Source organism: Camellia sinensis, chromosome 1, assembly GCF_055761805.1.
Source record: "Camellia sinensis isolate YWXY chromosome 1, ASM5576180v1, whole genome shotgun sequence".
In the NCBI taxonomy this organism is placed as follows: domain Eukaryota; kingdom Viridiplantae; phylum Streptophyta; class Magnoliopsida; order Ericales; family Theaceae; genus Camellia; species Camellia sinensis.
Window position 1 is genome coordinate 217653775 of NC_138961.1, and position 13767 is coordinate 217667541.

Below are 13767 nucleotides of genomic sequence, written 5' to 3' on the forward strand. Positions count from 1 at the left end.
AATTTGGAGCATTTTTGAAGTTCTTCTGTTTCTCCTTTGGGCTTCTACTCTTGAGATAGGGATATTCTACACATTAATATGATTTTTAACCTAGGTATTTGTTGTTATGTATAAACTGTGGGATTTAGGAAGGTTTTGGTAAAGTTAGGGTTTGGATTCAAAATTGAAAGAGGGGTTTTTATAGTGGGCTCCATGAATATATATATGGGGCATTGAATATGAAGTTATATGGGTTAAAATGATGAAATTTGGACTTGAGATTGATATTTGAAAAGGGAAAAAATTTCCCTAATTTGTGCTCAATAATTATTTTGTATAAATAAAAAAATTGATATGGGAAATGTGTAATTAGGAGGTTATATGAATGAATGGTGTAGTTGGATTTGATAAATCAGTCACCTATGGAAAATTTGATAAATTATCTGTTGATAGATAGTATATCTATTTAGAAATATCTGTTTTGGGCTATCGGTGAAGGTTAGCTATGATTGTTGTAGAAATTGCATGAGGATTAAGTAAATTGAAACTAATCATTTGAATTATGTCATTGAATATGACGGTTTGATTAAACCATTGAATATGTGATTTGGATAGTCGTTGTATATGACAACGTGTTTAAATACATTGTATATGTATCATTGTTTGGAAGGAGATAGGGGATGTACTCCATTGTTTTGGGAGGAGATAGGAGATGGACTCCATTTAAAATTAAGTTGGCTGGGGTGTCTAGGGTGAAAGTCCCGAAATCTTGTGTTTATGGGTGCCGATTTCCTCTGATGAGAATTCCGTAAAATGGCCAAAATAGAAGTGTTGAAGTGATGAATGTATTAAATAGTGAACCATTGAGTTGTAGTCTCAATTTGGATTGATTTGATAATAATGAGCTATACTCATGAATTGATTGGAAATGAATGAATGGAAATAGATTGAGATGTTAATATCAATACTGGATGATTATAGATAGTATGTAAGTTGGTCGCAAATGTTGAACACTTAACTAATGCATATATCTTAGTTAAACTTCATATATTGTGTTAGTATATCTCTACTAGGCTTTGGCTCACCCTACTTGAGAAACCATTTACAGGCACAGGTGACATGCCTTGTCCAAGGGCGTAGCTTAGGAAGACTTAGGAGTTGGAGGCTTCATTTTGTTACTTTTGTGTTTAAATGTTAATTCAAGCCAAGGGCTTTACATGTATAGAGCTTAGGACTCTTTTCTTGTAACCAAGTGATATCTTGGAAAGATGTAAGCCCGTAAGGCGTTTATTTTGTTGTAATCAATTAGTGTTACATGCTGTAATTTCAGAATGAACATTTCTGAATGTATAATGCATGTAATACTACTTTTGTAATACAAACTCTGATAAATGAAGTATACCATTTTATTATGTTCATAGATCTTATGGAATGGATTAATTGTATTATATTTTGTGGACGTCACAACTTGGTATCAGAGCGTACCGGGTTTAAATATTTTGGGTACATGGGAAGTGGTTAGTACCACAATGGGTTTGTCTCACTTGTTAGAGACTTAAGTATGGATGATATGTGGTTATATGACAACATGTTTATGTGACTATATGGGTATGGGATTTAATTTCTAGGATGTTGATCGGGTCCATGGGTTTCTGGAAGTTCTGTTGGAAAGGCACTTGATCACTGCCATTTCTAACTGGAACTCTAGCGACGCCACGGGACGATCATTATCTGGAAACAAAATTCATATGTATTTATGTAATTATGTGCTTATGTGGAGTGAATTACAGTTGTCCATCGTATTAGGACGTGGGTGAATTAGCTTCGGCATATTTGTAAATGTGCTAATGTCTATCGTTACCTTTATTAGGATATCAGGACAAGGTCATGGTGGTAGGCGTGGTAGGCCTAGGAGGCATGAGATACCCATACTGGATGAAATTCCAGCACAAGAGGAAAAGGTTGGTCAGGCCAATATGGTCGAGCCAATAGGTCAACAGGCCATAGGCGCCTTAGCCTACGAAATGGCTGGAGCATCGAGGGAATCTATGGACATTCTCAGAGCTGAGAATCAAGTCCAGGCCCAAGTAACTAAAGTTGGGCCATCCTTTCTGAAGAAGGAGTTCTTCCAGTCGAATTCGGACGAGTTTTTGGGTGATCCTAAGGAGCCACTGAAGGCTGACAAATGGCTAGAGCAGATGACGAAGACATTTGAAATGCTCGGTATCAAAGACGGTGGTTTGAGAGTGACCTTGACATCCTTACAGCTGAAGGGAGACGCGGGTTAATGGTGCAAATATGCACGGGGGCGCATTGGTGGGACTTGGGAAACCTTTGTTGAAGCTTTCCAGGATAAGTACTTACGTGCTACAGTGAGAGAAAAGTTAAGGGATCAGTTTTCTTAGCTCAAACAGTCAAACACACCGGTCGCTGAATTTGAAGCCATATTCACTAGCCTGTCTAGGTTTGCATCGGAGCTGTTGGCGATTGAGGAACGCCGTTGTTTGGAATTTGAGAAGAAACTGTGGACCGGGCTCATGTTTAGAGTGGCTGGATCCATGATTAGGGACTATGGGCACCTTGTGAAGGCTGCAGCCCATCTTGAGACTATCATGTATGCAGAGGAGAAGAGGATGAGGGGCTCCAGGAGGAGTCAGGATGGTTAGGGGGACAGTAAGAGACAAAGGGATTCTAACCCACAGCAGTCCCAAGGAGCGCATTCGAGGTCCACCTTTCTAGTGCCGAGTTCGGGTTCTAGGCGAGGTGGTCAAGGAGACATCACTTGTTTCTGTCACAACCCAAACCCGCCCCTATGGGTTTAGCATCGTAACCGGCCAGTAATCCGTAATTACCAACGGCCTGCTTAACAGTAATAACAATAGTACAAAGTAAGGGGCTAGCGGAAGCTAAACAGTAAATAAAAGATGTCCAATGAGCTGTGAAAATCTGAATGGAAAAAGACTTTTATGAACAAAGCCACATCCATAACCAAAACATATATACATATCAGATATACATAACATCTAGGTTAGGGACCTAATCCCTTCACCATAACTGTACAGTCGAGTCTTAAACATTCGTTACAAAACAGAGACAAAAGGGTGACTCTGGAACACCCCAAAACAACCCTGGCTTGAACAAACTTGGAACCTCGAAGTAAGGCACAATGGTTGGCTTGACAAAACGAGAGCTTAACTTGACACTCCTAGCTTCGGTCCAGTGCCTGTCCACCTACATACGTATATAAACCGTGAGCTAAAGCCCAGTGAATAACAAATACGTAAAGGGGTTGAGAATGAATGTCCTTTCAGTAATTAAAACAGTCATTTGCATCAGTAGATCAGTTATTCAATCAGTGGCTCATATTTCATGCCATATCAGTCAATCAAAAATCACAACAATTATATGTGGTACGTCTAATAGTAAATCAGTACAGTAGGTCTTAATAGACCGAGCAGTCAGTTGATGGCCATCAAACAGTAAACAGTAGTGGTTCCAAACATTGGAGCCGACAGAGATCTCTGTAATAGTAGCAGTAACAGTAACAGTGCAGTAACAGTAAATTGCTATGGATGCCACAAGTACAGTTCGTAAAATAGGACAAACATTCATTCAGTAAACAATGTTATTCCAGAAAGCAGTACAGTCAATTGTTCAGAAAATAATTAGAATTGAATATATCTTTACAACATCGTTACTCACAGATTACTGGGCTATCGACAGGCTAATCAGCGTCCTCGAGTGCCAACACTACACAGTTGCAGAACGAACACAAACTAAGTTACGCACTTGGGATTAATAACTTAGCCCCTATATGGCTTGGTGTGGTTCTATAACTTTATCCTCATTAAGATGCCTTAAACATGGCCTAGAAATGCCTAGGATGGAATGAGGATACAAAAATACACTTTAAAACACTTTTCAAAATTTGCTGAAAACAGGGGTCTCGCCCGAGCGTGGCTTTCCCCGCTCAAGCGGACATGCAAACAAAGAGGCTCCGCTCGAGCGTGACTTCCCTTGCTCGAGCGGACTGCAAACTCATGAAAAAGTACTGGATGCACATTTTTTATGCTCGATGGACGCTCAACCCACGATCGAGCGTGAGACTCAGACCCTCGCTCAAGCGCAGATTACCTCGCTCGAGCGGACTGCAAATCACATGAACTTCTGGGTATATGCATTTCACGCTCGAGCGTGACTATCGACGCTCAAGCGGAAGTACATGTACTCAGAGTGTATGCTCGAGCGTGAAATCCTACGCTCGAGCGTGGATCAAAAATCTGGAATTTCCAGATTGATCCTCAAGCACAAAACTCAACCTCAAAGGCTTCAAATTCGATTTTTTTGTGCTAATTTTCTGGAAAACACTTAGAAACCCATAATACAACATGTTCCAAAGATCATTTTATAAAATCAAGCCCAAAGGTGTGATAATAGAACACAATTTTGAATGAAACTTTATGAACATAGCAAGAACACAACATGCATAAGTTCCTAAGAACTCCAATGCTCCAAAACATAACCAAATGCAAGATTGAGCTCAAAAGCATGGTGAATTTCTAGAATATGACCAAAATATGAACATGCATGTGGAAATTATGGAAATGACCTCAAAACTTAATGACATGGACATGTATGCACACATTGCTTCTCAATACAACATTTTAAACTAATTCTAGACTCTAATCACTAATTCTTCCAAGAACCATGCATGTAACAACTTAAACTCATAATTAAAAGAATGAATTTCCTACCTTAAGTCTTGAATTTTAAGTATGGAAGTCTAATTTTGCAAATCTTCTTCAATTCCTCTAATTTTCCAAGCAACTCTTGATGAAATCAAGTTTTCTTCCAACTCTCTAACTCTCTCATGGTTTTGGTCTTGGAGATGGGTGAGATGATGTATCAAATGCATAAATTAAGTCCCAAACAATGTTTTAGAAAATGGCCCACTCAATGGAAAAACATGTAATTAACTAGGCTCAATCAATTTAACATTAAAAATTCTAATTTAATCATTCCAAATTGAATTTTAATGAAACCTACTATAAAATCACATAAATCCTAATTAGCACATTATACTAATCAATTTCTAAATCGGTCGCCGATAAGGCTTTCAATTCGCAGTTCGAAGTTAAAACATGAACAGATCATTCTATAGCAAACAAATAGAAATGCAATTAAAGCAACACACTCATGCAATCAATTCAGGATTTCATCTTAATCAATTACTTATCATGCTTAATCACAATTTAATGCTAATCAGAGGTGAGGGTTGTCACAGTTTCAAATGTGGTCAATTGGGCCACAAGTCTCCAGCTTGCCCACAAATGGGAGGAGGGCAGCGAACAGCTTCATCGTCGACTCGTTCTCAGGGCCAAAGTAAGGGCAGGGGCCAGTCGTTCACTTGTTATCAATGTGGGCAGGCGGGGCACCTGAAGAGGTTTTGCCTACAGTTGGGTGGCACACCTGGTGCGTCTAGTTCGAAGCAGACATAGAGTCACCAGCCAGCACAGTTAGTATAAGCCTCGAGGGCCAATCAGGGAGCCTCTTCAGCTCAGTCAGTGCAGCAGTCTTATGCTCCGAGGGGTAAGCAGGTAGATTAGAGACCTACGGGGCGCACGTATGCTGTTACAACGTCGGATCTTGTACTGGCTCTATCTGTTGTGAGAGGTAACTTTTTGTTTTGCAACTTGGTTGCTAATATGTTAATTAATATAGGTACATCTCATTCATTTATTTCGTCTGCATTTGCGTCTGTTTTGGGGTTGGAGTTGGCACAGTTAGCATCTCCGATATGTGTCGTGTCACCTGTTGGGGGTGAGATGATTTTGAAACAGGGGTGTCGGGGCTGTGATATAGAGGTCGCCGACCACCGGCTTTCTTTTTCTTTTGTATTGATGGACATGTCTGGTTTTGATGTTATTTTAGGTATGGACTGGTTATCGTCATACCGGACTGTTATAGATCACTACTGTCAGAGGGTTACTGTATGTACCTTGAGCGGTAATTGCTTTTATTTCTTGGGAGACTGGGTGGATAGAGTCTTATCACCGGTGTATGGTTCGCGTGGACGGAGTAAATTTAGTTATCTTCTTGCTAGGTTTTGATTAGTGAGTGTGATAAAGTCCAAGTTAAGTTGCCAAGTGTGGTTTGTGAGTACTCGGATGTCTTTCCCGAGGATCTTGTTAGTTTATGTCACGACCCAAAGCCGCCCCTATGGGTTTAACACCGTAACTGGCCAGTAATCCAAGATTACCAAAGGCCTGCTTAACAGTAATACAGTAATACAGAGTACAGGGGCTGGCGGAAGCCAATACAGTAAATAAACAATGTCCAATGAGCTGTGACAGTCTGTATGCCAAAAAAGACTTTTCATTCAAATATATACAGTCGAACAAAACAGTATGTACATAAATACAATCATTCAGTTCAGGGACCTAATCCCTATTCAATAGTACAGTACAGTAAACAAAACAGTTACAGAGATAGAAGGGGGAACTAAAACACCCCTAAGCCAATACTTGACAGGCTCGGAACCTCGCAGTGAGGCACAGTGGTTGGCTTGACAAAACTGGAGCTTAACCCCGACGCTTCTAGCTGCGGTCAGGTGCCTGCACACCTACATATATATATAAGCAGTGAGCTAAAGCCCAGTGAATAACATAATGAATAAAGGGGTTTAGAATGAATGTCCTTACAGTAGTGAAAACAGTTCATTAATTCAGTATATCAATCATTCAGTCATATGTGGTACATCCATTAGCATAACAGTACAGTAAACAGTAGGTCTTAAAAGACCGGACAGTAAATGATGGCCATCAATCAGTAAACAGTAGTGGTTCCAACAAGGGAACCGGCAGAGATCTCTGTAACAGTAACAGTCAGTAACAGTAGTTGCTAAGGATGCCATAATACAGTTCAGAATAGAGGACATACATACATTCCATTAACAGTATCAATTCAGAAATAGTACAGTTCAATTGTTCGGAAGATAATCATTTTTGAACATATCTTTACACAGTTGTTACTCACAGAGTTTCTGGGCTACAGTAAAGCTAGAGCGCGTCCCCAGTCGCCAACCCTACACAGTTACAGATTGAACACACACTAAGCTACACAGTTGGGAAAGATAATAACTTAATCCCTAATTTGCCTCGGTGTGGTTCTACATCTATATCCTCATTAAGATGCCTTAAACTAAGCCTAATAATGCCTAGGATGAGATGAGGATGCAAAGATGCACTTTAAAAGCACGTTCAGAATTTTCAGAAAACAGGGGTCACGCTCGAGCGTAGGTTTCTCCGCTCAAGCGGACTTGCAGACAAGGGTTTCTGCTCAAGCATAGACTTACCCGCTCGAGCGTTTTGCAAAACAGTCAAAAGTGCTAGATAGGTGAAAATCACGCTCGATTGGGCGCTCGACACCCGCTCGAGCATGTGACACAATGTCCCGCTCGAGCGTCAATTATTCTGCTCGAGCGGACTTCAAAACAGAACAAAATGCTGGGAGCACGATTTCCACGCTCGAGCGCCAGTCACCCCGCTCGAGCGTGAGTCCAAATTCTGGAAATTCCAGGTTTGAACCTCAAGCTCAAAACCAAGTTTTAAAACATAAATTTCTATCCTCTTGGGCCAATTTTCCAGAAAACATCCCAGAACTCATAGTTTAACATGATTCCAAAGCTCAATTGTAAAATCAAAGCCCAAGGTTGTTTCAAACAACTTAATTTCAAACCAATCTTCAAGAATATGAAGAACATGCAACATGCATGAACTTAAATCATTCCAAAGCTTTAAATACAAGCTCAAATGATCTAACTCTTACAAAAACAAGATGAAATCATGGTTTATGATCAAAACATGGACATGCATGTGACAATTTGCCATGAAAACAACTTAAAATTCATCAATACAACCATGCATGCATGAAGTAAGTTATAATTCAACATGTGAAGCTATTTCATGACTTAATCCACTAAATTTGACAAGAATCATGTAAGAACAAGTTCAATTCACAAACAAGAGGGTAATTACACTACCTTAGGTCTTGAATTAGAGATACGGAGGCTCAATGTTGCAAGTTTCCTACAATATCCTCAAGATTCCAAGCAAATCCCTCAAGAATACATCAACTCTCTCTCACTCTCTATCTTGGTCGGTTGGCTTCTCAAATGTGGCTGAACAAATGTGTGTCTAAGTGTAATAAGGCTCAACATGTTGAGGTAGTGGCCACTAAAGATGGCAAAATAGTAATTAAGTCTAAGTTGTGAAATTATCAATAATTACCTAATTTAATCATACCAAATCACATTTTAACTAAATATGCCATAAAATCACATTAATTCTAAGGATCACAAATCATCAATCAATTTCAGATTCGGCCGCCGATAAGGCCTTCAATTCGCAATTTAAACACAAGGGCATGAACAGATAAGCATACAGTCAACAGATAGACATACAATTAAACAGATATACTTAATCAACTCAGTTCCAGATTTCAATCAATCAGTTCAGTACTTTAATCAATTCAGTTACCAATCATAATCGGTCTCAGTTTAGCAGTAATCAGTAGTTAATCAGTAAACAGTGACGAGGGTTGTTACAGTCTCCCCTCCTTAAAAAGAGTTTAGTCCTCTAAACTCGAGTTACCTTCGTTTTGGAAGAAAACAGGATTCACTGGAAACAGTTCAGGATATCTTTTAGCCATGTCATCTTCCCTTTCCCAAGTGGCATACACGCCACCATGGTTTTGCCAGTCAACTTTTACTAACGGGATCTCTTTGTTTCTCAACTTCTTGATCCGTCTGTTTACAATCTGAATAGGTCGTTCCTCGTAAGTGTAGTTACCACTCAGCACTACATGAGTAGGCTCTATTACATGGAAAGGATCCCGGAGGTAGTCCCTTAACATAGAAATATGGAAGACGTTGTGCATATGCTCCATTTCAGGAGGAAGCGCAACTTGATACGCCACCAGATTGATTTTCTCAATAATTTCATATGGTCTGACGTATCTTAGCGCTAACTTGCCTTTGACTCCAAAACGAGTCTGGCCTTTCATCGGTGTCACTTTCACAAACACGTGATCACCCACTTCATATTCTCTATCCTGTCTCCTGACATCAGCATAACTTTTCTGTCTGCTCTGTGTGGTTTTCAGTCTCTGTTGTATCAGTTTCACTTTCTCAGTCATTTCGTATACAATCTCGGGCCCAAGCAAAGGCCCATCTCCAACTTCTGCCCAGCAAATCAGAGATCTACATTTTCTGCCATACAATGCCTCGAAGGGCACCATACCAATACTTGAATGATAGTTGTTGTTGTAGGCAAATTCAGCTAAGGGCAAATGACTTTCCAAGTTTCCCTGAAAACCAAGGACACACATTCTCAGTAAATCCTCCAGAGTCTGGATAGTCCTTTCTGACTGGCCATCGGTCTGAGGATGATAAGCACTACTCAGTCTCAATTCAGTACCCAATGCAGTCTGTAAGCTTTGCCAAAATCTCGATGTAAACTTCGAATCCCTGTCAGAAACAATGGACATAGACACTCCATGCAGTCTAATGATTTCATCAATATAGAGTATAGCCAATTTGTCCCCATTATAAATCGTCTTAACAGGTAAGAAGTGAGCAGATTTAGTCAGTCTATCAACAATAACCCAAATTGAGTCCAAACCTTTACTGGAGCGAGGCAATCCCACAATAAAATCCAGGGTGATATGTTCCCGTTTTCACTCCGGTATGGGTAAGGGCTGCAATAAGCCTGCGGGTCGTTGATGTTCGGCTTTAACTTGTTGGCAATGAAGACATTTTGCCACAAAATCAGCAATCTCTTTCTTCATTCCCGGCCACCAGAAATTCAGTTTCAGATCTTGGTACATTTTCGTATTCCCTGGATGGATAGAAAATTTCGAATTGTGGCCCTCTTGCAGAACTCTTCTTTTCAATTCAGTATCATTTGGTACACATAGTCTTTCTTGAAATTTCAGTACATTATTTTCAAATTTGAAACCCGGTCTTGGTTTAGTTTCCTTTTCTTCGATGATCCTCTTCAAGAAGTCATCCAGTTGCTGTTTCTCTTTAATCTCTTCAATCAGTGCTGGTTGAGCAGAAATAGCAGCTATTGTTCCACCTTGTTCTCATAAAACGATTTCAATTTCAGATTTTTCAAGGTCACAAAGCAATTCCTTTTGCTCGGTAAGCAAACAGGCTAAATTTCCAATCGATTTCCGGCTCAGTACATCGGCAACGGTATTGGCTTTTCCCGGATGGTACAAAATCTGTAGGTCATAGTCTTTAATCAGTTCTAGCCATCTCCGCTGTCTCATGTTCAGTTCTTTCTGCGTGAAGAAATATTTCAAACTCTTGTGGTCAGTGTATACTTCACATGTCGCCCCATACAGATAGTGGCGCCAGATTTTCAGTGCAAATACTACTGCAGCAAGTTCCAGATCATGGGTCGGGTAGTTCTTTTCGTGCGGTCTCAGTTGTCGGGAAGCATAAGCAATAACTCTCCCATTCTGCATTAAAACACATCCCAAACCCTTATGAGAAGCATCACTAAATACAGTATAACCATCCGTACCTGAAGGTAGGGTAAGAACCGGTGCAGTCACAAGTCAAGTTTTCAATTCTTGGAATGCTGATTCCCTTTGGTCAGTCCAGTCAAATGATATCCCCTTCTGAGTTAACTGAGTCAACGGTAAGGCAGTTTTGGAGAAATCTTTGACAAATCTTCTGTAATACCCGGCTAGTCCCCAAAAGCTTCGGACTTCTGTCACATTTGTTGGTCTAGGCCAGTTTACTACAGCTTCAATTTTCTGTGGATCAATAGAAATTCCATCTTTGCTAACAATATGCCCCAAAAACATAACATGATCAAGCCAAAATTCGCATTTAGACAGTTTAGCATAAAGTTTCTGTTCTCTTAGGGTTTGTAGGGCAAGTCTCAAATGATGTTCATGCTCTTCTATACTTTTGGAGTAAATCAGTATGTCATCAATGAATACTACAATAAAGTCATCAAGGTATGGTTTAAAGATTCTGTTCATGAGGTCCATAAATGCAGCAGATGCATTGGTAACTCCGAAGGGCATAACTAAAAATTCGTAATGTCCATACCTCGTTTGAAAAGCAGTTTTGTCAATGTCTTCTGGTTTAACTTTCAACTGATGGTATCCTGATCTGAGGTCGATCTTAGAGAACACTTGAGCACCCTGTAACTGATCAAATAATTCATCAATACGTGGCAATGGGTATTTATTTTTCACAGTGACCTTGTTCAGTTCACGATAGTCAATACACAGTCTCAGTGAGCCGTCTTTCTTCTTCACAAATAAAACAGGAGCGCCCCATGGCGAAGTGCTAGGCCTGATGAACTTCTTATCTAGCAGTTCTTGTAGTTGCACTTTCAATTCTTTTAGTTCAGTTGGAGCCATTCGGTAAGGAGCTTTAGATACTGGCTGCGTTCCCGGAATCACATCAACGGTAAATTCAATCTCCCTGTCAATCAAATCCCCGGGCAAATTATCTAGAAATACATCTGGGAATTCTCTGACTATAGGAATACTGTTCACGTTAGCATTATCATCAGTAGGTATAGTCAATACACAACACAGATATCCCTTACACCCCTTTCTAATCAATTTAACAGCTTTCACAGATGAAATCAAATACAGAGGAGGTACTACCCCAACCCCATTAAACACAAATTCGGGTAAACCCGGTGGACAGAAAACTACTTGTTTCGTTACACAGTCTATGGTAGCATGGTATTTCGTTAACCAGTCCATTCCCAATATTACATCAAAATGATCAATGTTCAGAGGCAGTAAGTCAATAAACAAATGTGCATCTCCAACAATAATTTCACAAGCAAGGTACATATATGCACAGGTCATAGATTCCCCAATGGGTGATGATACAACTAACAGATAATTCATGGGTTCTAATGGTCTATTCAGTTTTCGCGAAAAAGCATGCGACACATATGAATGCGTAGACCCCGAATCAATCAATACATAAGAATTTTGAGTACAAATAGAGAGAATACCTAACACAACGATCTCGGTATTCTGCACGTCTCCCGATACTAGGGCGAACACTCGGCCCTGCCTCATGGACTCTTTCCCAGTAGCTTTGGGGTTCGGTTTTCGTGCAACAGTTGATGCTGCTACGCTTGGTGCAGCTTTACTATTGGCTTGTGGTGCAGAGGGGCAGTCTTTAACCATGTGGCCCACCTTGCTACACCTGTAACAGGCTCTAGATATTTTATAACAGACCCCTTTGTGCTTCTTGCCACACTCAGAACAGGGTGGTATGAAACCACTCCCTTGGCTGGGGCTAGTTGTTGACCCCGTATTCGGTTTCTTGTTCAATGGGTTATGCTTGCCTTTCTTGAATTTAAAACCCTGCCTTTTACCACGCCATTCAGATGCTGGTGTTTCAGTTTTCAGTGCTTCGATGTTCGATTCAGCCATCAAGGCTCGGTCAAGAACATTTACATAGTTCAGTAATTTCAGAACATTTATTCTGTCCAGTATTGCAACATTAAGGCCGCCTCAAACTTTTTGGCCTTCTCATAATCAGTGTCCACCATATGTGGTGCATAACGGGCAAGTTCAGTAAATTTTGTTTCATATTCAGTAACGGACATCGTGCCTTGTCTCAGCTGTTCAAATTCAGTCACCTTTCTGTCCCTAACACACTGAGGGAAATACTTTTCAAAGAAGGCTCCTTTAAATTGAGCCCAAGTCATCACAGTATTGTCATTACGGATAAGCATCCACCAGCTTCTAGCTTCTTCTTGCAGAGTAAATGTGGCCAATAGCACTTTATGTGCTTCGGAGCACGGAAAGACCTCAAACAATTTTTCTGTCTCGAGAACCCATGCTTCAGCTTTTAACGGTTCAAGGCCTCCCTGGAAGGATGGCAGTTTCATTTTGCTGAACTTATGGGTGAGAGCAATTATGTCCTCGTCATTAACATTTACACTCTACTCCGGTTGTACCGGAGGAGGAGGTGGGGGCTGTGGATTCTGTTGTTGATCTAGTCTCTTAGTTATTAATTCCATCATTTTTTTCAGTCTTGCCATTCTTGCCTCAGAGGATGAGGATTCAGATTCATTTGCAGTTCTCGCATTATCCATTTCACTATAGGCAGTTATAGCAGTTATCAACATAGGCAGTTATCAACATGGGCAGTCATTTGTTTAAACAGATTAACACATTAGCATACATTCAATCATGTCATAGCCACACACATTTATCATGCATGCTCATGTAATGCCCTAATCACTTTTTTAGGACACCCTATAGCTCATTTGGACACGTGTGTGCGGTAGAACTCGTGGTAAGTATTGCTCTGATACCACTCTGTCACGACCCAAACCCGCCCCTATGGGTTTAGCACCGTAATCGGCCAGTAATCCAAGATTATCGAAGGCCTGCTTAACAGTAATACAATAATACAAAGTACAGGGGCTGGCGGAAGCCAATACAGTAAATAAAAATGTCCAATGAGCTGTGACAGTCTGTATGCCAAAAAAGAATTTTCATTCAAATATATACAGTCGAACAAAACAGTATGTACATAAATACAATCATTCAGTTCAGGGACCTAATCCCTATTCAACAGTACAGTATAGTAAACAAAACAGTTACAGAGACAGAAGGGGGAACTAAAACACCCCTAAGCCAATACTTGACATGCTCGGAACCTCGCAGTGAGGCACAGTGGTTGGCTTGACAAAACTGGAGCTTAACCCCGACGCTTCTAGCCGCGGT